We start from the raw sequence: 23,449 nt of genomic DNA on the forward strand, positions 1-23,449 counted from the left end.
AGTGTTTTCTTCTTACACGGGAATCGAAGGTGGTGGCCAAGTGCTGTGTCTGGTGGCCAGTGGGGCTGAGATGAAAGGATGTGGTCCAAGAGCAAAAGAGATCAGAGAGCCCGAGCATTCGGTGATGTTAGGGAGCCTGAGCGCAAGATTGTGAAAGTGAGCCTCCCCTGGAAACGTGGCAGAAATCTTGGGGAGGACATAGGGCTTTTCCGTAAGGCAGGGAATAAGGGTTCGAGTCCAGCTTACTTGATCTAAGGGTGCCAGAAGATACCAGCTGTCTGTGGTGGGCACCGCGCACTGGGTAAAGGAGTGGTGGGGTTGGGGGGGAGGGGCAACTGCATGAGAAAAAGCCAGGGGGTGGGACCAGGTAGATGGGACATGACAGGACTCTGGGGCACAGGAGACAGACTCCCCCTGCTTGGTGGCTGTCAGCAGGCCCAAGAACAGCGGGTTGGCTCCTTTTCAGGCTCCCACTCAGGACCACAGCCACGGGGGTGCTCCACCCTTCACCCTCACCCAGAGCTGTCTATCCGGGAGAAGACGGCCAAAAATGACCTCTGGAGTCAGACAGACCCACGGTCCAGGCCAGACTCTGCCACTCATAAGCTGGGTGGCCTTGGCACATGAATTTACCTCTTGAGCCTCAGTTTTCTTGTCTGTAAAATGGAAGGAAGGAAAATCTCTATTTCTGAAGCTTGTGAAGATCACAAGACTTAACAGTTACAGATCTTTGCAAACCCTTATGTGTCGAGGACTTGGTGCCTTCTCATCGATGGTAGAAAAAACTCCATTGTTCCTGCTCCCACCCCAGACCCTCTGACCACAGCCCTGACTACTGAGAAAGGCCCCTGACACACAAACTGAAAGTCCTTCCAAAGCCACTGAGCAGAGTAAAGCTGAGGAATGTATGTTCATTCCTCGAAGACTCAGAAAGAAAGCAGAGGCTTAAGAAATTCAGGATAAATGGTGGGTTTCCCCAGAATAGTGCTGTCTTCCAAATATACAAGAACGAGTGGTGAAGATCAATGAGGTCACTAGAAAGGACTGATTAAAATAAAAAGTTTTTTATTTTAAGGCAGCTTTCCTGGAGATTCCGGGGCTAGGAAAATTGTCAGAAATTAGAGATGTTTTGTTTCTCCTTTGCTAAAAGCTCAGAGATGGCAAGAAAGTCGAAGTTTCCTAAAATTCTCAGAAGTGACAGGTAAATCGGCTCAGTGTAGCTCTTAATTAACCCAAAACGACACCTGCCAGATGATGGGGATTTGCAGAGCTCGCCGGGGGCGACCCCATCTGCAGATGGTGGGCTCCCACCTCTGCTCGAGACCTTGGCCGGCTGTAATTAACATACGGAAAGTCTTTCAAAGTGACTTCGCAGCCAAGTTCTATTTCTGAAGGATTGAAGCTGGGCTTTGAGAGAAAAGCTTTGCAGAAGAGGAGGAGGAGGAAGGAATGATGTGAAAAGGACCACGAGATTTCTCCAGCTGCTCCCCGTGGTCCTGGAGAACCGTATACCATGCCACGGCTCAGAGACAGCAGGTGCTCTGCGTGGCCGTCTGTAGCTACAGAGGTGACTAGGACTCGCCACACAGGCCCCAGCTTTCAAATGTGTATATATTAGACACAACTGTATATATGTATATATATACGTATATATATATTACTATTTTAGGGGTCACATGTACAGCATACATGTATATACACGTATGCGTGTATACAGACATATACACATATACACACGTGTGTACATGGATGTGCGTGGGGGTGTGTGCACACAGATCAGATTCTGGGGCTCTGTCAAAGCCTCTCTGAGTGACTTTGGTCAAGCCCCTTCTCCTCACCAAGACTCCGTTTTCTCATGCGTGAAGGAATCTCTCTTGACGGCACAGATTCAAACAAGCAGCCTCAAACGGCTTCCAGCACTAACAGTCCCCCCTTTCCTACCCTCACTGCGCCCAGCCCCAGACGGGTCCCCTGGAAGGCCAACGCATCTCAACCTCCCTCTCTCCAGAGCAAGACCTCCGTGGGCTCCCAACGGGGAGAGGAAAACCCGAACAAACTCAGTAAAGGTCAGCCCTGTCAGCCCGGACAGCCCGGCACACAGCATCGATCCATTCCTGGGAAAAACCTCTTCTCCCACCAGCTCAAGCCAGCCATGAAGGCCTTCAGAAAAACAGAGAAGAGAAAAACCGAGAGAGAGGGCAAGAGTGAGGGAGCGAATGCAGAATGTGTCTCTCATTTCTGCTTCTCGAGAGAGCTGTGGGCTTCGAAGTTGGACGGCAGGGCTGGGTGGGCCCCCGTGAGACCCGGCTCTGTCGCTGACCGGCCATGAGGTGGATGCATGACCACTGTGGGCTTCAACTCAGTCCCCTGGGGTTAGGACCCTGTTGTGCCTTTAGCCCAACTGCTGCCGCCTAAAACCACGGGAACCCGAACTCAAAGACCCTTCAGGGAACCCAAGGGAAACAACCCCACTGTCACATCTACAGCACCTCCACCGTGGGCTTCAGGGCCCATGCCAGACCCCACCAGCTGGCTGCCATCAGAGGCAAGAACTGGGGTTTTCGAGACACATGGGACCAATCAAAACATATTGGTGGTCAGTCCAGTGTTTTCAAGGGGCAAGGGTGTCATCGGCCACAAGCAATTTACAACTGTTGTCTTGTACCCCGATACTGACTTCCCATCTTTCTGTACCAGTCTGGCCCCTGTAGATATTTCCGGCGGAGACCCTTGGCTATCCTATGGCACGTTTGGAGCAGTTCTGGTTCCATTTAATCTGCTCTCCTGCTGTGGTGTTATTCCAAAGTATTGTTCCACTGCCCTCGTCTACGCACACAATGTGCCAATGGCTCTCGCAGCCTCACTAGGGTGCAAGACAACACCTGATTTGTGCGAATGGGTGTGGGGCAAGGCAGGTCCCAGTCTCTGGTGTGCCACCCCCCAACCGCCACCGGGAGTGCCCACACGCAGCACAGTTGTGAGAAACAAGCCTGCGAGGCAGTGACCAGAAGCCCCCTTGTGCCATTCAAGGACCCACAAGGTCGGTCCCAGAGAGCTTCTGAGCCACACCTCCCAAGGCCCCCCGTTCCAAAGGCCAACAATGGCCATTCCCCACATGCTCCATGGGGCCCCTCTCCATCCACTCATGCTGTGTCCTTCATCTGAAATTCCACTTTCCTCTTCCTCCTCCTGTCCAATCTCCCAACTTGTCAAGACCCTGCTCAAATACTGCTTTCTAGATTGCTCGTCCCAGCTGAGAGCATTCCCCCACCTTCCCCTGAGCCCTCAGCCCCATGGCCCAGAGCACTTCCTGCTCAGACTCGGAGTAGTTGTGACCCCTATCTCCATTCCTCTGTTGCTGAGTCTCCTCCTTGAGGGCGGGAACCAAGACGGATCCCCACGTGTGATGGACAACTCGTGGCAACCTCTGCTGCCCCTAGCACGGGCCCAGCCGCAGCACACATGCTCGCTGAGGGAGCACCGCTTGGCCATCCCCTTTCAGTGTCAGACCAAAACAGCTCACGGGATCATGCTACAAAATCATTACTAAAACCCTGGTTCTTGATCTTTGGTGGAGGCATGAGACAGAGAGACAGGGAAAGGTAGCAGAACACGCTGAAAAGGGCAGGGCCCCGTTTGTTGCAAGGGCTAGAGTGCGGTCCCACGGGGGGAAAGAGCGCTGCATGGGTGCTCTCCTGAGGGGCTGGGCCCCCTCCAGGCCTTGCCAGGCCTCTCAGACACACAGTGACAGCACCAAGCCCAGCTCACTGCAGAACAGTTTCATCATTGTGGTTTTGCTTTTGTGTTCTCAAAAGGCAAGAGCAAAACCCATTGTTAGTTACAGCTCAGAAAAGAACAGGACCAAACTGCATTCCTTGGGCTGCAGCTGGGATGGATAACTGGGAAGGGTTGTTTTTTTCCCTACCACCCACGTGGTTATCAGAAGATGCTGAGTCTGGAAACCTGAAGGTTTTCTTTGAGTAACCTTGCCAGAAGCCCTCATTGCATGCCCTAAACTGCTAGGCTCCTGATTCCACAGAGTTCAGTTGGAATAACACTGAGCTGTATTCCCAAAAGAATCCAGCTCACACACCTCTGGTGGATGTCTAATAAACTCACCAGGATTTTGGTAAATCTTTTCAATTCAGCATTCACAGGGGCCCTACTCCACCCAGAGCTCTGTGCTAGGCCCCCCGAGAGGGTCTCAGACTCCGCATCTCCAGGAACTCCCTGCATTCTAAGGGGTTCTTAGACCCAGAACTAGAAATTCGGGTATGAGAAAAGGGTGAGGCAGGTTTGGAAGCAGGGGTATCTGGGAGGGCTTCTTGTAGGAAGTGGCTGAGCTGTGGGCCTCAGCGAACATTCAAGCTTCATCATTTAGCAGGTGACCGAAGCCTGTCCCTATGCCCCTCCTGCCAGCCCTGGCTGTGTTCAGAAGAGTCCAAGCGTGCTGCCCCTGTCGCCAGGGAAGGGAGCCTGGGGACGAGGTCAATCTCCATCCCTTCCCAAACAGAAGGCCAGTTTAGCAGGATGAAGTGTGTCCTGGCCTGGAACAGGCCACAGAGGCCCGGCGATGCAAAGGCGAACGCAGCACCCTGCCCAAAACCCCCAGAAACTCTTCAGCTTGGAACCACACCGTGATCTTTGCAGGTAATGGTAAAGCGCGGGCCTCATACTCTGCACAGACAGTAGCTGCGGCGATGGTAACTGAGGGGATGGGGAGCCCAGGGGGCCTGCGGCCAGTCAGTCCCCGTCTAAGCCCCTCAGCCATGTAGCTGAGTGGCCTCAGAGAAGTCACTTTACCTCTCGGAACCTGAATTCCGCTTGTACAACGTGGTATTACGACGCTCGCAGGACTAAATGATATCAACCCATTTCAAAGTCCTTTGTGAATCAAGACGTGTTCTACAAATGTGAGGGGCTATTCGAGGCTTGACTCAGTCCCACAGCACATGCTCTGTGCGATTGCTGAAAGGGTGGAGGTACTCGGGCTTGTTTTTAATGAAAATTCTATTTCTAGGTAGTTTCCTCATACTTCAACAAGTGCCCCAAATGCTTGATTGCAGAGAAAGCCTTAACCTAGGAGTTAGGCCCCTGATCTCATTCTGTCTCTACCACAGTATGACCTTGAACATGTCTCTCAGGTTCACATAGCCTCAGTTTCCCCAGATGGACAATGGTGGGGTGGGAAGTAGACAAGCTTGTGTTCCAATCTTTCTGCCACTAAATACCTCTTCATCCCAGACTCCTGTCCAAAGGACCCTTTGCTTGCTTAATGATGAGTCTAATGCCATGTCCCTTTAAAGTATTCAATGAGGCCTTTTTGGGGGCTAATCGACAATTTCCACCAGGCTGACTGTAAAGCCGTTCTTATTGGCTCCCAGACTCAAAAAGTGGCTCCAGCCTCCTCCAGCTCGGGGGGCCCTCTAGCCTCTGGGCACGTTCCCGGAGCCTTCAGGGACTCTGCCTCTCCCCCTCAGTGTCAGCCTGAAGCTGACTTACTTTTCTGTGGCCTAGACCTTGGCCTGTCCCTCAGAGCAGCCAGGGGTCCTCCTCGGAAGAAATCACCTCCCCCTGACTGGGCCCAGCTCAGTGCAGAGGCGCAAGCATCCCGCCGCTGACTAACGAGAGGGAGGTGATGGTGTCATACCTTGCTGGGAAGTCACAGTGCTAGTCCCGACCCGAGCCGCCTGCCATCAAATTTTAATGCTGCTGCTGACATATTTATGGAACGCCTCACCAAGTGTTTGCGAGGACACCAGACAAGATTTACCTTCACAATTACTACCACGATGCACAGGCTTTGCTGTGCGCTGGGAACGCAGTAGCACAGAGGCCCTGAACACCGGTGCACCCCGAGGAATCCGCTCAATTCCACACACCTTTCCTACCTCCAGCACGCAGGGCCTGGGGCCTGGGGAGGCAGAGATGAATCAGACACGGTCCCTGCCCACCGAGAGCCCCCAGTCTGCGGGAGGGGGCAACACACCATAAATTACATGGATCTTGGGTGGCTGGGGACCCGTGCGGGGATACAGGTAGAGAGGCAGGCGAGGCTGAAGAGGGGGAAGGGAGCTATTTCTCTCTCGGAGTCAGGGTTCAGAAGGAAGCCAAAGACTGTGGCTCTGAGGGGCCATTCAGCTGCTTCACCTCTCCCGGTTGCTTTTCTGCTGGGAAAGGCTCCCCAGGCTCTCTTATCTCTCCTCCATGCTGGCCTCCAGACTCAGCAGGCCCCTCCTTCAGTACCTGCACCCCCTTCCAGCCTCTCCTCTGCCTTGCAGACTCCCAGCTCCTCACCCTTCCTCACTGAGTCAATGCCTTTCTCTCCAAGTTGCATTGCTTTCCCAGAGCAGAGCTGCCCTCGGGGCAGGAATAATGGGCAGTGACCCAGGCCAGGGGTTCTCAAACCTTGCTGCCTATTAGAATCATCTGGGGAGTTTTGAAAAACCCAGAAGAGCAGGACACACCCCATGCTGGTTAAACTGGAATCTTGGGGTGGGGCCAGATATCAGTACATGTCTAAACTTGTGAGGTGACTGCAATGTGCAGAGAGTTCAAGAACCAGTGGATAGCTACTTGAGTGTAGCCACATCGGCATCACTGGGGATCTTGTTAAAAATGCAGTATCCTGGGGCGCCTGGGTGGCAGAGCGGTTAGGCGTCTGCCTTCGGCTCAGGGCGTGATGCTGGCGTTATGGGATCGAGCCCCACATCAGGCTCCTCCGCTATGAGCCTGCTTCTTCCTCTCCCACTCCCCCTGCCTGTGTTCCCTCTCTCGCTGGCTGTCTTTATCTCTGTCGAATAAATAAATAAAATCTTAAAAAAAAATGCAGCATCCTGGGCTCCGCTCTGGGCTTACTGGACCAGAATCTACTCTGGAAGATGACCCCCAGGTGGCTTGTCTGCAGGAAGGTTTGAGAGACACTGCCACCATGCAAAGGAGTTTCCCAGCATCCTCAGGGGCACACTACACTACTTCTCATCCCCGGGTCCTAAGGAGGCCAACCTCTAAGAACACAGAGGACGGCCCGCCGGTGTGGGTGAGCTCCAAGCCGGTCGTGGGCAGCCACCACTGTGAGTCGGTGAGCTCGAGCAGATGCTCGTTCTGTGCAGGGAGCTGGATCACACCTCCCCCCGGGCCAGTCCTCACACCTCCAAGGACCAGGAGGTAGTCTCTTCTTTACCACAAACTCACTGCAGCAAGGCCCTTTCTCAGTGCAGGCCTCAGTTTCCCCAGGAGTGTAGTGAGTAGGTCAGCCCTGAAATCAGCTGTGCTGATGGAGATCTCTTCTTTCTTAAATTCAGCTGACATGTTCATCCGTGTCCTCTGTGACCAGCCCACAGATCTGGCTGAGAGGCAGCTCTGGGGAAACAACCTGGGGCTCTGGGGGAGGAAGGGAGATGTCTTTGGGGGCCAAGGAAGGAAGAGTGGAGAAGCCTCCCAAGGGAGAAAATGCAAGGCTAGGTGGGGGGCACCACAGATGTGCTGGGGAGAGCTGGCCTACGCCTACCTTGAGGCGAGGTACACAGCAGATAGTCTATTTATCCACTTACTTACCAGATATTGACTGAGTGCCTACTAACTACCTGGCACTGTTCTAGACACTAAGGATACAGCCATGAGCAAAACAGACTAAAGACCTTGCCCTCATGCAGCTTATATTCTAGTGGTACAAACAGATAATAAACAAAACAAATAATTAAAAGTACAGCATATAGCATATGTTAAGGAAAAGACATCAAGTGGTGAAATTTTAGATAGAGTGACTAGGGATGGCTTCACCAAAACATGACTTTTGAATAACAAGCTGAGGAAGTGAGAATTAGCTATGTGTCTATCTGTGGGAAGAGCTCTCCAAGCAAAAGGATCAGCAAGTGCAAAGGCCCTGAGGCACGAGTATAAGCGGTGTGTTGGAAGAGCAGTGAGGAGGTCTGTATGGCTGCAGAGGAGAAGTGAAGAGGGGCAGGCAGAAGATGAGGTCAGGGAAGGAAGTGGGGAGGGGGAAAGATGATATAAGGACTCTGGCCCTTGCTCTAAGTGAGCAAAACAGGGACATGTCCTGACTCAGATTTAGTGCCTTGCACTGGCCACTATGCTGAGAATGGCCTTACGAGGCAACACTGGCAGTGCGGAGGCCAGGAAGGATGCTACTGCAAACGTACTGAAAGACTGACCTATCTACAGAGTGCTCCCCTCCGGCCATTTGGAGTCTAACGCCACAAGGTTGAGAGGGGCCAGACTGTGTGGCCAGGCAAGCAGATGGTCATCTGGCCAAAGCCAAGGACACCTACAGAAGGAGGCTAGATGTGGGCTGGTGGGTGGAAGGGAAAGCACCTGGCTCTATAGGCCATCAGGCCAGCCCCTTCCTCTCACTGAGTCTATAACAAAAGTGATAACCAAGGGTCCCTGCAGGGTTGTGATGAGGATTTCAGGAGAGTATGCAGGTCCCAACTGAGGGTAAACTGAGAAAAGGTGGGGGGGCAGGAGACCCTCCTGCCCTGTACTGCCACAGACCAGGAATGCAGCAGGGTGTTGCACCCCAACTCTCCACTAGGGGGAGCCTGGGCAATTCTTCCTAGAGCAGAAATGCAGTTTGCAGGCATCCATCTGGTCTCACCCCGGGAATTTTGGACATCTCCAGGATGGCCTTCTAGGGTAGGAATGAATGTACCCCTGAGCTGTCCTCATCGTATCTGGGACCCCGTGGTTGGTAGGACTCGTTCTCTTCAAGAGCCCAACAGCAGCTATTGAGAGATTGGTACATAGAACCGTAAAGTTCCATCAGGCTTACGCCCTGGGCCCCAGATAAACAAACCAAAGACCAGGTGGACAGAAAAAGCCACAGCTGGCTGAAGGCGTGTGGTCCGAGGTCCACATGATTTTTAGCTCACCCAGGCACACGTCTGCACATTTGTTTCCTCTCCTGGTCCACGGGTTATTAAATGGGCCTTCTAAACCCTTCCTGAGCATCTGTTCTGCGCTAGGCTCGGTGCTGAGCAGTGGGTGGGGCTGTGATGCAGCAGGGACTCAGGCTCATGAGCCCTCTTCTGCCTCCCAGACAGCCAGGAGCCAGCTGGGGTTTGGGATTTCTAAGGGTCTCTCTTACCTCTGCGTTTATCTGAAGGCTCAAAAGACCCAATAAGATTTCCTTGAAACAGACAAAGGAGCAGGGCTGCCATGTAGGAATGAGTGGGTTGTTCACTGCATAAGAGCTACCAGCTGATCAGCTGAGTGGGGACTGAAATCCGCCCTGCTCTGCACTCACCAAACCCTGCCTCTGGGCACGGGGCTGGCATCTGGCTCATGGGCAGGAAGGGGCAAGCTCCCGAGAAACAGCACGGGGGAGTTTCACGCCTCGTGGCCCCCCCTCTTCGCCTGCAGCAGCTTCTTCATTCTACTGTCACAGACCAGGAGGGGAACATAAGGATGGATATGGTGGACCCCAAAGACAGTCCTACCTGGGCCCACCCGGGTTCTCTTCCTTCCACCCACATTTATTTAGTCCCGAGGATGTGCCAAGCACAGACAGGGGAAGGTGACTCCCCCCAAAGGCTGGTAAACCCAGAGGCAGGACTGAAGCCCAAGGGTATGGAATCCTGGTCTAGGGCATCCCGCCCACAGCACACACCTTCCAGCCTCCCCCAGTTCTCCATTATGGCTGAAGGAATTCCATGAATCGTTTGGACAGAGACAGGTATGGGGGAGGGTGTGTCCTGTGTTAAGTCTGACCAGGAAGACAAAGAAGGGAGAACAAGGCAGGATCTGAATTTCCTCCTTGTGGATGTGCATGTGGGAGAAGGTGCCCCACAGTCCCCACTCTCAGAACCCACCTGCAGCGAGGGTCCCTATGCCCCAACCAGACCCCAAGTTGGGGGGGGGGAGGCGGCCACAGCTCCACCCTGACTCTGTCCCATTGCCCCAGTCCAGCCAAGGCTGGTGGACCAGAGCACTGGCCAGCCTCCCCCACCAGCCCACCTGCCTACTTGCCTCCTTCGGCCAGCCGGCATGGTGGCAGGCCCTGCCTGCTCCCTGGGGAGTCCGCCGCCAGGCCTGATGGCGCTGACGGAGGGAGGGAGGCCGCCAAGCTGTCAGTCTGGAGGTGCCCCTCGGAGCCCCTCCTGGCTGGAGCGAGGAGGGTGGGCCGGCGCCGGAGCCGGGCTGTCAGGGCCTTCACAGAGACGAGGCCGGAGAGGCGCTGCCTGACAGCTCGCCCACCGAATTAGGACCATTTGCATGCTAATTTCCAGCGCTCTAACGGGCTGGCAGGCTGGCTGGGGTGTGTAGAGTGTGCAGAGAGAGGCGCCGCGGCCTCCCTGCCCGCGATGGAACAATGCTTGACTGATCTAGCTGCGTTAACGAGCAAATTATGGTAATTTTGTTATTACAAATGCATAGAAATTTCCAAAGCGGGCAGCCATTCAGGGCAGCTCCCTGCTCCTCCCCACTCCTAAATACGGAGCCCCCTGTTTGTACACATGGGCCTGGCACCCACTTCAGGGATGAAGATTTCCAGGGGCCAGGCTTCCCTCGGAGCCCTCCTGGGAGGCTAGCCACAGGCCAGAGCATCCCTTCCTGTCAGTGGGTGAGCCCTCGACTCCTGCCTCCACCAAACCTCATCTTCTTATCCCCTGGAGTCCCTGCTTAGTCCCTGGGCCTAGCAATCCCGCAAACCTGCCACAATCGAGCTGATTTCTTTCCATTCTGAGTAGGCGATGTGGGTGATTCTTCCCGTAGAGGCTCCAAGGACTTGAGAAATGCAATTATTTCTATGCCTACTCTGTGAACTGGGCTCAGCACCCAGGAAGAGCTGAAGGATTATCTGATGAAGGAAGGGAGGGAGGAAGGCCGGCAAGGAAGATCAGAACTCATGCCACGATTGAGGACAATTAAGAGACCCCACCCCTGGTCCGCTCACTGGTAGTGTAATTAATCTAAGACCTCATCAGAGGAGTTTGTTTGCCAACTGGCAACCAGCAACCCCTCCTGGCATTTATAATTGTCCACTGTCAAAAATCACAATTTGTCTCAGTTCTTCTGGTGATCCTCTTCTTGATTAAAACTATGTATTTGGAAGCATGCTCTGGAGCACATCCAGACAGAAACTGTTTCCAAGAAAGTGAGCTCCCTGCTCCCAGCCGCGCAGCCTAGGCAGCTCCAGGTGCAGAGCTGGGCACGGAGCATGGGCTTGATGGTGGGACCCTGTCAAAAACCAGTCCACTCGCGGAGGGGAGCGTGCAGCCGCGGCATCACTCCCGGTCCTCTACGTGTGACCCACCAGCTGTCCTCCCACTTTAGAACGGGGTTTTCAGGTTTGGGCTGCTGTTATTGAAAGGTCAAGAAGCTGTCTCAAATCCATTCTGGTAGTCAGTGGGGAATAAATTATCAATTACAGAGGAGCACGGCACTGAGGAAGGTCTGCTCCGGGTGGCCGAGGGAGCCTGAGCCGGTCTGGGACTCGCAGAAGAGCAGGGGAGGCAGAGACGTACATGTGAGCAGAGACTTTATAACCTCAGCTGGGGTCGTGGCCAGATTTTTCTATTTGTCTGATTTTCTAATTGGGTCACAACTTCCAGAGGGAAACTGAACCCAGGAAAAGAAAACAATCATTTCTTTTTGTCTCGCTGCCTGGCTCTGGGGGAAAAGCAGAGAGCGGGAGGAGCCAGGGCCTTGGCATGGCCCACAGGTGCCCTGCAGAAGCTCTGATGGGCCCCGAGGACGGTAACCGTCTCTATCCCAGCTGGCCGGATCCCAGGGCTGGGGGAGAGATGTGGGCTCAGGAAGAACACGCCAAGGTGGGGTAGGTGGGGTGGGAGTCCTGCTTTGGATTGTTCTAGAAGCCAGGTCACCCAGAGCCCACCCCAGGAATACCAGACCTGCCTGAGGTCAGGAGACAAAATGCTTTCTTTTCATTGCCTCAGGGAAAAACTGAAAGTGGGGGAGGCAGGGGCATTGGTATTTGCCCAGTGGGAACCACAGGGCCGGCAGCTATCACCGCAAGAAGGCCAGTCTGGCTCTTCTGATTGGCTGTGTGGCCCTGAACAAGTGCTTTCCTTGACCTCCTCCGCACACTCGCAGCCTGGTTTCTCAGATTCACTCCGGCCCCGTCCATCCGAGACAGAGGGAGCTGCAGCCTCAGAATGTGTGAGGGCCACGTCCAGCCCTCAGCAAGGAGTGTGTTAGAGCAGAACCCTCCCCACACCCCAGAGACACACCCCAATCTCGACCTGGGCTCACTGCCTCCAGTGTCTTTCCTACAGGCAGATCCCCTCCCCATTATCTGCTCCACACTCCACCACAAAGTACTGGGTAATGGCAGGTGATACACAGCTGGTCTCCAGGTTCGATTCCCTTGCAGCCATTTTCCCAAGTGTCTCCAGCTTCTTTCTGAGGAGTTCTGTTTCCAGAATTCCCCCCTCAAAGTGTTCTCAGAAAGTCTGTACATTGACAAAGCCCTGATGGAAGGCAAGTTCCAGGGGCTGTGAGGATTTGCTTCAATCCTGGGTACAGACACAGCACCTCCCCTTGCCCAGAGCTGCTCCTGTGCGCCCTTCTCTAGTTTCTAGATGTTAACACAGTGTTTCTAAGAGTCAGACACCAAATTGCCAAGTCCTCCCCCTGTCATCTGGACTGGACCACCTGCTAGCTGTGTGACCGCTTTTCCTAAGCCTCGGTTTTCATCTCTGTGAAATGGGGCTACGAACTTTACCCTCTCGCACCACGGTGTGGATGCTCTGAGATTACACACGAAAGAGGCTTGTAAATTGTAAAGATGTGTCCCAATGGTGGTTCGTATTCTTCGCATTGTTGTGAACAAGACCTCAAAATGGCCACACCTGTCATGCATCCTGCGCTGGCGGGACAATGCCCAAGGCATTTGTGACCTGGGATCGCTCTTTAGACAAAAAGACATGATAACACAGTTGTCATTTTAAAATTTTCCTTACTTGCTCTTTTATCTCTCTGGCTCTCTTTTCCACTCCTTCCCTCTTTCTTTCTCTTTCTCTCAACCCTGGATCTAAGTCTCCCTGATTTGGGTCCTTTATTTGTGCGGCTGCACATAGACTCCTTATAAAGAAAATTCATTTGTTCAGGGTCACCGCGTGGTTTTTCATTAAAAACAAATTACCCGCATTCAGGGAGGACATCTGGGCTTCGCAGGTCCCATTAATGACTATATTTCCAGCCTCCCCAGCCCGGTTGGGCTCCCCTTGCCTGTCACCCCGCGTTCCCGGCCCCGGGAGGACAATGAGAGTGACAGTCAAGTGAAAGGGAAAACATGAGGGATGAGGGCGAGAGGCGAGTCCCCTGAGAGGGGAAGGAGGGAAAAGTGAAAAAAATAAATAACTCAAACAGAGGGTAACAAGGGCCATTGTCTCGGCGTCTTCCAGCCAGAGCAAATATTGGAAGAAAGAGTGGGGGCATGGAAGTCAAGCTGGAGCTCTCTTTAATTACACAGTTGGGCCCTAAGCCCCTGACCCTGCACCGGACAAGGGAGGGAGGGGCGTGTGCCTGATGCAAATGAATTCCACCCATCTCCATTGAGCGCCTACTGTATTCAGGGACAGAGCAGGTGGAGGAGTCCAAGAGGAGCAACCAGGGGATGGGAGCACTCAGTCACCGCAGCTCTGACCGTGGGCTGTGCCCTGGGGTGTGTTCACGGGAGAGAGGAGGCCCCAGGGCGGAGTGGGGGGCGCTGGGGGAGGCTTCCTATAAGAGCATTTGATTTGGTGCCTAGAAGGATGGGTCAAACACGGAGAGGGCAAGACGGGGAGTTGAAGGGAAAGTACTAGCATCCCAAGTGTGTTTCTCTGGTGTCCCAGCTGGGAAGAGCCTCTTCTGGGCCATAAAAATGTCTCTGGGTCAGGAAGGCCAGCCACAGCCCTGATGGAGCACCAAGGAAACCAAGACCGTCTCCCGGGCCCAGAGCCCATTCCTTCTCTCCACGGGCACCAGGAGCTGGGTGAACTTGAGCATGAGCGCCAGGTGCCAGGCCCAGCTGCTCCCCTGTTGGCTGTGTACCCCTGGCAAGGCATGGTACCTCTCCGAACTCAGCTAGCCTGCCCCTGAAGCGGCACAAACACTCCAACCTCCCCAGGTGCTTTCAAACCGCAACCCGGGATAACAGAGAGGGCTCCTTTGACACTACCACGCAGGCAGGCGGGAGGCTTGCAGGTGGAACTAGCATATGGGCATAAGCATTTTGGCCTCATTAAGAAGTCTTTTGGAGAGCAGGAGCCAAGCCCTACTGGCTCTCCCTGCCCCCAGAAGGCTCAGACCACTGCCAGAAGTTCTCTGGAGAGAAATCCCAGGTGGAGTGACCCACAGGCTTAGAGAGGGTGATCAGGCCAGCTGAAGGCTGACGGCTGATGAGGTCTTGTAGGTGGGGGCTGCAGATTCCAGCAAATCAAAGGGAGGAAAACACCGACAACCCCAGTAGATTCAGTCTGGGTTTTTGGAAGAACTCCAGTGTGTGTAGAATCAGACCATACCTATGTATTCACTGTCCCCCCACCCCCGATCCATTGTCTCCCTCCTCACTCCACCTCCCACTGACTAACATATGCTTCAACCCCAGTGACAAGCCAAGCCAGACACTCATCTCTTCCTAGATTCCTCCCCTGACCCAGGGTTAGCTACACCCCTAACCTCTTACATTCCTTGATGTGAACAGCATTTCACAATTTCAGTAATACTCTGCAAAATCAGCTTCAGACAGCCCCCCCCAACCCACTACAGAGAAATTCTGGAGCCCTCTATGCCTGACATTCCTTGTCTAGGCTGCACCCCCCTTCTCTGTGCTCCCAGAGTCCCTGAGTTTACCTATTACCACATTCGTCCCCCTAGATCCTTACTGACTTGCCCATCTGCACTATAGACTAAGAGCTCTTCATGGACAAGGGGCACGACTTTCACCTTCATATGCCTAGGTCCGTGCATGGCACATGCAGATAATCAGTAGATGTTGGAAGGGAGGGAGGAGAAAAGGAAAGAAAAACGGATGGATGGATGGATGGATGCTGAAACCTGATCAGCTCAAAGTCCCACCATTACTTTTTATGTTCAATATGTTTCAACAGGACATCAGGGTGCCTCCCATGCTGCTTCCTCCCAGACCCCCAAGTGCCTTCCTATGGGGGCACCTCTCCAACCCACCTTATAGTACTTCACCCATAACGGTACCACAATAATGATACTTCTCACTCTAAAAATACAAAAGGCTTATTTTTATAATTTTGCTTCGGAAATTATTTGGCCACAAGCAATTTATCTAACCTATGGTTGGCTTTGATTTCTCAGCAATCAAGATACAGACCAGGGAATTATTGCACAGTGAGAAAATCCAACTTAAAAACTGTTCTCAAATGTAATGAAATTTTTATGAGCACTAAATTTAATAGTTAATGAAGTTAACATAATATTACAATTTCTAGACACTAAACTTAACATTTATTAATGCCAGTTTTTCAGCTTCCTTTTTGAATTTTCAAGGCAAAACCAGTTTGGGTCAGCCCTCACATCGTTGTAAATTCCTGAAAAGCTCTTGGGCCCTAGGCCCAGGACCTCTCAGGGACCCTGCATTCCCCATTACTGTCCCGTAGGAAGTCCTGGCTAGGATGTCAACCTCTTTCTTCAGGAGCTCAAGTCTGGTAGGGGCTAAGATACACTCACGGATAATGTCATAAAAACAATGAGGAAAGTTACCCAGAAGAAGTGGGCTGGACCCTGAGCCTCCAATGGGTAGATGGCTAGGGGGCTGGTCTAAACCCTGGATACTATGGAGCACTGGCTCCCGCATGGCGACCCCTTCCTTCCAGGAGGGCTCCTCCCAGCTTCTCCCTCCTAGCCCACCCAGGTGAGCCAGGCCCAAAGCACCTTTTCCTCATCTACCCCAACCAGGACTTGACTATTTAACTGGAGAGAATGGCCACCCAGCCGTTTGGCAGACTTCAGGCAGGAAGTGGTACTGGGAAGCAATGCAACAGAATGGCTTAAAATCCCCGGGGCTTGGAGTCGGGCTGCTCTGCCATTTACTGTGTGGCCAGGTGCTGAGGATGACTCCCCTGTTGCTGCTCTGCTAGGGCCTGTGCGTACACGACCTGCAGCCCTTGTCCCCTGAGGGTGCATCTCCTAGAATCTGACTCGGCCCTTGGATTTAGGAGGATGAGGGCCCCAGGCCCAGTGAGGCCACCCACTTCCTCCGGACACCCACACTCGAGGGCTGTGCACCTGCACTCCTCTCTGAACCAGTCCAAGAACCCAACTTCTTTAGGCTGGGAAGGCCTTAACAGCCACCAGGTCACCCTGCACCACTTCATTTCATCCAATGCTCAGATGCCCTCCACATACCTCAATTTCTTCTAAAGCAAAACCCGACTGTATCTCCCAATTTCCTAAAAAGGCATCACAACCCAGTTTTTTGTTTAAAAAAAAATACCACTTGCAGAGGCACATCAGGGAGAAACAAAAAGTCAGGAGCCCAAACATATAGTTTCCCCCACTCATGACTGGTTCTCAGTAACCGCCATCAGAAGGAGCAGAGATGGGGAGAGCTAGAAACAGAATAGCCCAGAGGAGGAGAGACGTCCTCAACTCCTGCTCCGAGCTCCCCAGTGCTGGATACTTTCTGGGCAGCCGGTGAGCTCCCGGCTCTGGTGGGGGTACTCTTCCACAGCTAGGATTCTGCTTCTCACCTGTTCCTGCCAAGGGGTGTGTGACAAAGGTCTGTGATGCCCTCCCTCCCTTTTCCCTTCATGTTCCCTAAAAGGACACTCCATTTAATGGAACTAGCTTTGCACAGTGGCAGTATCGTAGCCAGTGAGGTTTATCTGAGACCCAATTATTGCTAATTGAAAACTTGGGGCACCTGTGTGACCTAGGCTGAGCGTCCGACTCTTGGTTTCAGCTCAAGTCATGATCTCATGGGTCCCAGGTTCGAGCCCCTCATTGGTCTCCATGCTCAACGGGGAGTCTGCTTGAGAGTCTCTCCCTCTGCCACCCCCTCCCCTGCTCATGTGTGGGTGCGTGTGCGCTCTCTCTCACTCTTTTTTCTCAAATAAGTACATAAATCTTTTAAAATAATAGCATCTAGATGGAACAAATCATGGTGACCTTTGCTGCTTCTAAAATTTCCCCTAAAATTCTAGATTCTAAAAAGTCTGTAAGAACCCATCCCAGGTGCGGAGGCCCTGAAGGCTAGTCTTTGCCTGGCACAGCAGTGTTAGGGGACCCCTGCCCCGTGGAGACGTAGCAATGGGTATACAGGATGAGCATATCCTGAGGCCCCCGCCTTCAGCTCTACCCCTTGGAAGTCATTATCAAATTACACACGATGGCCCAGGGCCATTGCCTTACCACATCACAGACCCAGACCCAAAGGAAACTTTCCTAACACAGCATGCAGGGATGACTTTTTATATCTGTCTCCCCAACCACTCTGTGAGCTGCCTGAAGGCAGGGACTGTGTCTGCAACACCACACCTAGCCTAGAACTGCCACTTGCAGGAAATGTGTGAAGAACGAACGAACAAACAACGAGACACCTGCTGTGTCCCCCCTGGTTGAGCCTGGTATTCCCCCCAGTCAGTTCCGTTCCTGGTGTGGCAGAGTGACTAGGAGCCACTAGAGGGCAGCAAAGAGTCAGGAACGAGCAACAGGTGGCCACCCCGAGGCCCAGGGTGAGCTTTGAAAGGCGTGGAGGGAGCTTCAAAAGTACCCAGGCCACAGGAACACCAGAAGCCCGGCGAGGGAGAAGAAAGAGCTAAAACCAAAGGCCATTCATTCTCTGAGCCAACACACTCCGAGCCTGATGCTTCGGCCTGGGAGGCACTTGAGGAGCACTGGTCCAATCTCCCCCCTTGATGCTTCAGGCCCTCCACCAGGTCCTTCCTGGTTTCTGTTAGCCCCTCCCCTCCCCAACCTGCCCATGTGCCTATCTTCAGTTCTAATTCTGGGGGAGGGGCTTTATACAAGGTTGGAAAGGGGGCCCTCTGGCTCCCATTCACTGGTGGTCCTAGCCATGCCTTTCAAATTGTGCAGAGTATATTCTCCCCATGGTCCACATGCTAAATGAAGCCCAGAAAGTAGAAATGGCATTCTCAGATCACACAGTGACTCCCTGGTTAAATCTGGCCGCAATCCAGGCTTTTGCCTCCCTCCTGGGCTCCCCTGCCAGCACTCCTGCTTGGCAACAGTCTTGCTTGTGACTGGATTCTTTTCCAACTATTTTTCCCATGGGCCACGAACTCTGCTGGAGAGTCCTCAATCTAATGTCAGCCTAGGTCAGGCCAGCTTTAGAGGCAGGCAGCTAGGTGTCTCTTCTGGCCACCACACCCAGCTGAGACCCCTCTACAAACAACAGTCATCACCATCATCATCAACACCTGCATGGCACTTACTATGTGCTTGGTGAAATTCTAAGAGTATTACACAAATTACATCATTTAATGCTCACTCTTATTCCCATCGCCCCCATTTTAAAGATGAGGAGGAAACGAGGGCACAAAGAAGTTATGTAACTTGCCCCAAGTCACACAGCTAGAGAGAAACAGAACGGGGATTCAAAACCAGGCAATCTCGCTCTGGTGAAGCTCCCATGCTTCACCATGTGGCTGGGAACAGGGACACAGCAGTGACCAAAACAGACCTAGCTTTGTGTACTGCGCAGACCTGACGGGAAAGCCGATGAGGATGGAGTAAACCACCAAGGAGAGTCCTTCACTTGTGCTTGGTATCATGAATGAAAAGAACAGGATGCTTTGTGAGAGGAGTGATGGGGGAGGGGGTCCTGGTGTGGTAGGCAGAGTAAGGGCCCCTGACCAAAGAGCTCTACATCCTAGTCCCTGGAACCTGTGAGCATCCTTGGTGATACAGCAACTGGGGAACTGCTAATGGCTGGAAGCTAAGGAGAGTACCCTGGATTATCCAGGTGGGGCCAATAAAATCCCACGAGTCCTCAGAAGTGGAAGAGAGAGGCTGGAGAGACAAGTACAAAGACGGCATCACAACAAAGGTTCAGCCCAACGTGGCCAGCTTTGAAGATAAAGCACTGGGGCCACCAACCAAGGAATGCAAGGAGTTTCTACACGCTGGAAAAGGCAAGGAAACGATTCTCCCCTAGAGCCTCCAGGAGGAACACAGCCCTGCCGATACCTTGACGGTAGCCCACAGAGACCCATTTTGGACTTCCGATCTCCAGAAGTATAAGATGGGGAATTTATGTTTTAAGTCACTAGTTTGTTATAACTCATTACATTAGCAATAGGAAGTTAATACGCATTTGGTTACTGGGAAGATCCCTCTGAGGCGAACCCCACAGGGAGAAGAGGGCTAGTCCCGTAAGAGCAGCAGAGAGGGGCTGAGGAGAAGAGGCACCTGCCTCTCATTCCTCCCGCCAGAGTCCCGCGGGCACCACGCCTGCCCATCTCTCGCTGCCGTTCCGCACCTCCTCGCTGGCCTCAGACTCCTGTTCTATCCACCCTCACCTCCTTCTTTATGAAAATAAAAGCCATCAGTTAACTGAGCAGTTTAACTAAAAAGCATCGAGAAACAATATATGCCAACCCATGGCAAGTAGAGCGCCCAGGACAGGAGGAAAGTACTGCGTTCCTTCTAGGGCCTCCAACAGGCTCTTGTCTGCTGCAGCCCAAGGGAGGCAACATGACACGGTCGGGATTTCTGGGCACTCGGGCCTAGAGCTCCCAAAGGGGCGGACGTGGAGAGCACGTGGGCGCGTCCCTGACTGGGTCATCTCAAAGACAGTTTCCTTGCTGCTCAGACTCACTGAAGCCAAAGGGCAGTGAACACCCTTCCTTCTCGCCCAGCCTGGAAACTTTAAGAGTTTCAAATGCCATGTTGATATCTGTTAGGCTGTACAAACACCGCCAGGCAGGAATCAGCTAGTTATACCAATCAGGACACCATGGAATCTTTGGTGCAAAACTTTTGGCATTTGCTAGGACTTGATGAAAACAAAACTGTTTCCATTCTAAGCTGATTACGTACCCTCTTTGCTTTATTCAGTGTAAGTGATGGACGAAGGCCATATAGATTTTGCTCAGCAGCAGAAATGGAATCTACAAATACCGGAGAAGACCAAGAAGCCCCGTTTTGCAGACCTGGGAACACCCTGGAGCCGGAAATGTCAGGCAGTACCCTGACGGCAGAATCAGGATTGAGAATACAGAGTCCAAGCCAATAAGCCTGGAATTTCATACGGAAAAATGTAATGCCTTTTTTTTTTCAGGGCCAAAAATTCAACTACACTTGGCCAGTCCCTCCTCAATGTGTCCTACAAGCAAACCTTACACCTGAAATCTTCCCTTAAAAAAAGAGGTGGCAGCCAAATATTCTAAAACCTAGCATGGAAAAATAACTCAGAAGATCTCCGGTTTCCCTCTGGATTCACAGCTGGGGGAGGCTGGTGACTGTTCCATATAGTGAAACAGACCACTGCCACGTCACACCCTCAGACAAAAGCAGGATACACCATCTTCTAAAGCCGTGCTCAGTTTGTTTCTCCGCACTGTACCAACATGCCCCTGGGGGTCTGTGAAATGGCATCCCCTTCAGCATGGCCACAGTTGAATGAACGCCTCCCAGATTCAGAAGCCCAAGAGATGATGAGTCAGAAATCTGAACAAAGTTGAAATCCTCAAATGGGTTGTGGTATATCCATGCCCTAATCCCTGGAACCTGTGACTGTTACTTATATGGATCAAAAAAAAAAAAAGGGAGGGAGGAGTGTGTGTGGGGGTTCCCTTTATAGATTAAGGACTTTAAAATGGGAAGAATACCCTGGATTATCCAGCTGGGCCCTAAATGCAGTCCTGTGTATCCTTACAAGGGAGAGGGAGATGTGACCCCCTCCATGCTGTGAAGGTGTAACAGAGACTTGGAGGGAACACCAGGACCCACAGGAATGGACTTTTCCCTAGAGCCCCCAGAGGGAGCACAGCCCTGGGCTCCAGGACTGTGAGACAGTCACAGGAACTAACACTTGGTTTCATTAATTTTCTCTGCCTCCCTCCCTTAGCCACCACACACAAAAGGACCTCTTATGTGCTAGGGACTGTGAGGGGTACAGAAGACAAAGCAGAGGGCCTGGCCTTTACGACCCACCATCCAGTGGCATAGCTAACTGGGCCACACACACGCTGGGCTATGGGGAGTAACAAAGCCAAGTATCAGGCATCCCCCAGGGGAGGGCCAAACCAGGCGGCTTCACGGGACGGGGGATCTTTCCGCGTAGCCTGAAGGGTAAAGCTGGATCCCAACAAGTGGAGGCAGGAAGTAGTATAAACCAACGGCACAGATGAAAGAGTGACACTGGCCGATGAGAGTGTGTGGTGAGCTAGGAACCAGTGGGTGGCCGGGGGAGGGACAAGCTGGGAGAGTTGACCAGGAAGGCAAGATGAGGCCAGATCATGTGACTCCTGAATGGCAGGCCCAAGACCCCCCCCATGCTGTAAGGTGAATCCTCTGTGCTGTGCTAGCCCTGGGGGAAGTTCAGCGAAGACCATGCCTAGGGGCCAGCACTGCCCCCATGAAGCCATTCCAAAAACAGCTTTGATGATCACGTTGGAAACAGAATCCCAAAGTGTGACACAGTTTGGATACTGAGGAAAAGGAACTAAGGACCGTGGCCCCTGAGATTGAGGTCCTAGCCCTAACCCTGGTCTCGAAGGGAATGAATCACCGGGGTGTATGAGAAGAGAAAGCAAACGGAGGAGAGGACAGAGTGGCAGGCAGAACTGGGGCTCCCTGCCAAGATGCTTGTGTTCCTCCCTCCACATCACGTACCCTCCCTCTGTGCCAGGGGACCATGCCCTGTGCTAGTACCCATCCCGCTGCTAGATTGGTTAGACTCAACCTTCTCTCAGGCCTGTGATTCCTGCTGCTGCCATTAATGGGCGAGGAACCGCCATCGGTTCCCACTGGCGTCTCTCCCACGCCCCCGGCCATTTGTATCTTGAGCCTAGTAATTAGGGGCCAGGGGGCAGGCTCTGTCTGGATAAACTCAAGAAAGCTCAGCCGCTTCTGGGAACCTGGCCTCTTTGGGGTCTGCAGTGGGGAGCTGGCAGGGCCAGACAGGTGGCCTCAGCCTTTCTGGCCAGTGTGCCCTTGGGAGAGGGCCTGGGGCGGCTGCCTCGCCCTCTGCCATCGGTGAGAAGCTTGCATTGATGGAATGAGAGGACACGGAGGCAGCGCAGTACGGAGGAAGGGGTGCTGAACCGCAGGGCAGAGCCCCAGATTCAAGCCCTCCCACCCGCAGCCTGTGCAGCCTTGACCGATTCCCCAACTGCTCTGAGTCTCAGCTTCCGCTTTTGGAAAATGGGGATTCGATTCCTACCAGTGCATGTCACAGGGCTGGAACATAAAGGGCTCCCGGGAAAGCACTCTGTCTTTTATAAAGTTCTACAGAAGCACGAGGGGCCGTGAGTGAGCAGGACACGGGCTCCAACTCCTGAAAGTAGGGGTGGGAAGGAGTCCGGGTGCCCCCCACCTCTGTTGGCCTGTGTAGAGTATTTCCCGATGCTCTGCCATGTGCCCATCCCCCCAGCAGAAAGGCCAAGGCTCTTTGCAGGTGTGAACCTGGCAGGCCTCCCTGGCCCTGGCGAGGCTCAGGGCGTGAGTACACACAGAGGCCATTTCCCATATGTCTCATATTTAAAAGTCATAAATCAAGCTAACAAACCGTTAAATGAAATATGCTCTGTCTTCCTACCTTATTAAATACATCTTTGTAACAACCGGGAAGGCCAGGAGTGAGTTTAGAATTCTGGGACTCCTTGGCATCTGTGCCAGGACCTGGCTGTGTGGGGAAAGCCCAACCAGGCTAGGATTTGCTCCGCTTCCCTTCCTGCCCATGGGTGGGAACACCTTGTCTCACATTCAGTTCTGTCCATCCCCCACCTGTCCTCAGGCCTGGGGTGCACACACCCATGACATGGGCTGGGGAAGAGGCTGGCAGAGGCATGGGGTTATTTGGGCAGGACCTCTAGGGTGGGCTGGAAGGAGGGGCTCGGGCACCAGGTAAATGACTCAGAGCAAGAAACAACACTAATCCTTAAAAGAAGTGTAATCACATCCAACCCAGTCCTGATTTTCCCCCTGACTTTTTAAAATCTTTCAAAAGATGATACTTTGGGTTTCCTGCTATGCTCGTGCCCCTAGGATGCAGCCAGCCAGCACTGGGATGGTGTGCTGTCTTTGCCCACACCATCCTACAGTGGAAGGAACATGGCGGCCTCCTTCTAAATGCCTTTAAAGAAACGGACGGTCGCCGGCCCCAGGGGATGAGGTTCCGTGGCCACAGGGTATGCAGCTTAGAATCAAGTGACAAACCCACCAGCCAACATCCTCTCTGTCCTGGGCACGCGGTCCTCAACCCCAAGGAGTGAGGCTGCTGAGAGCCCCTGGCGGGGGGGGGGGGGGGGGGGGGGGGGGGGGG

At 53.1% G+C, this 23,449-nt stretch overlaps 1 protein-coding gene and 1 non-coding gene across 3 annotated transcripts in view; one reads left to right on the forward strand and one right to left on the reverse strand.

Moving 5' to 3' along the window:
• PAX5 (paired box 5) overlaps positions 1-23,449 on the reverse strand; it is a 195,110-nt gene that overhangs the window by 18,780 nt on the left and 152,881 nt on the right. The window lies entirely within an intron of this gene.
• Positions 16,787-16,922, forward strand: LOC121103163. Its single transcript, XR_005835320.1, has one exon. It is a non-coding gene; the product is annotated as a U4 spliceosomal RNA (small nuclear RNA).

Source organism: Ursus maritimus, unplaced genomic scaffold, assembly GCF_017311325.1.
Source record: "Ursus maritimus isolate PB19 unplaced genomic scaffold, ASM1731132v1 scaffold_17, whole genome shotgun sequence".
In the NCBI taxonomy this organism is placed as follows: Eukaryota; Metazoa; Chordata; class Mammalia; order Carnivora; family Ursidae; genus Ursus; species Ursus maritimus.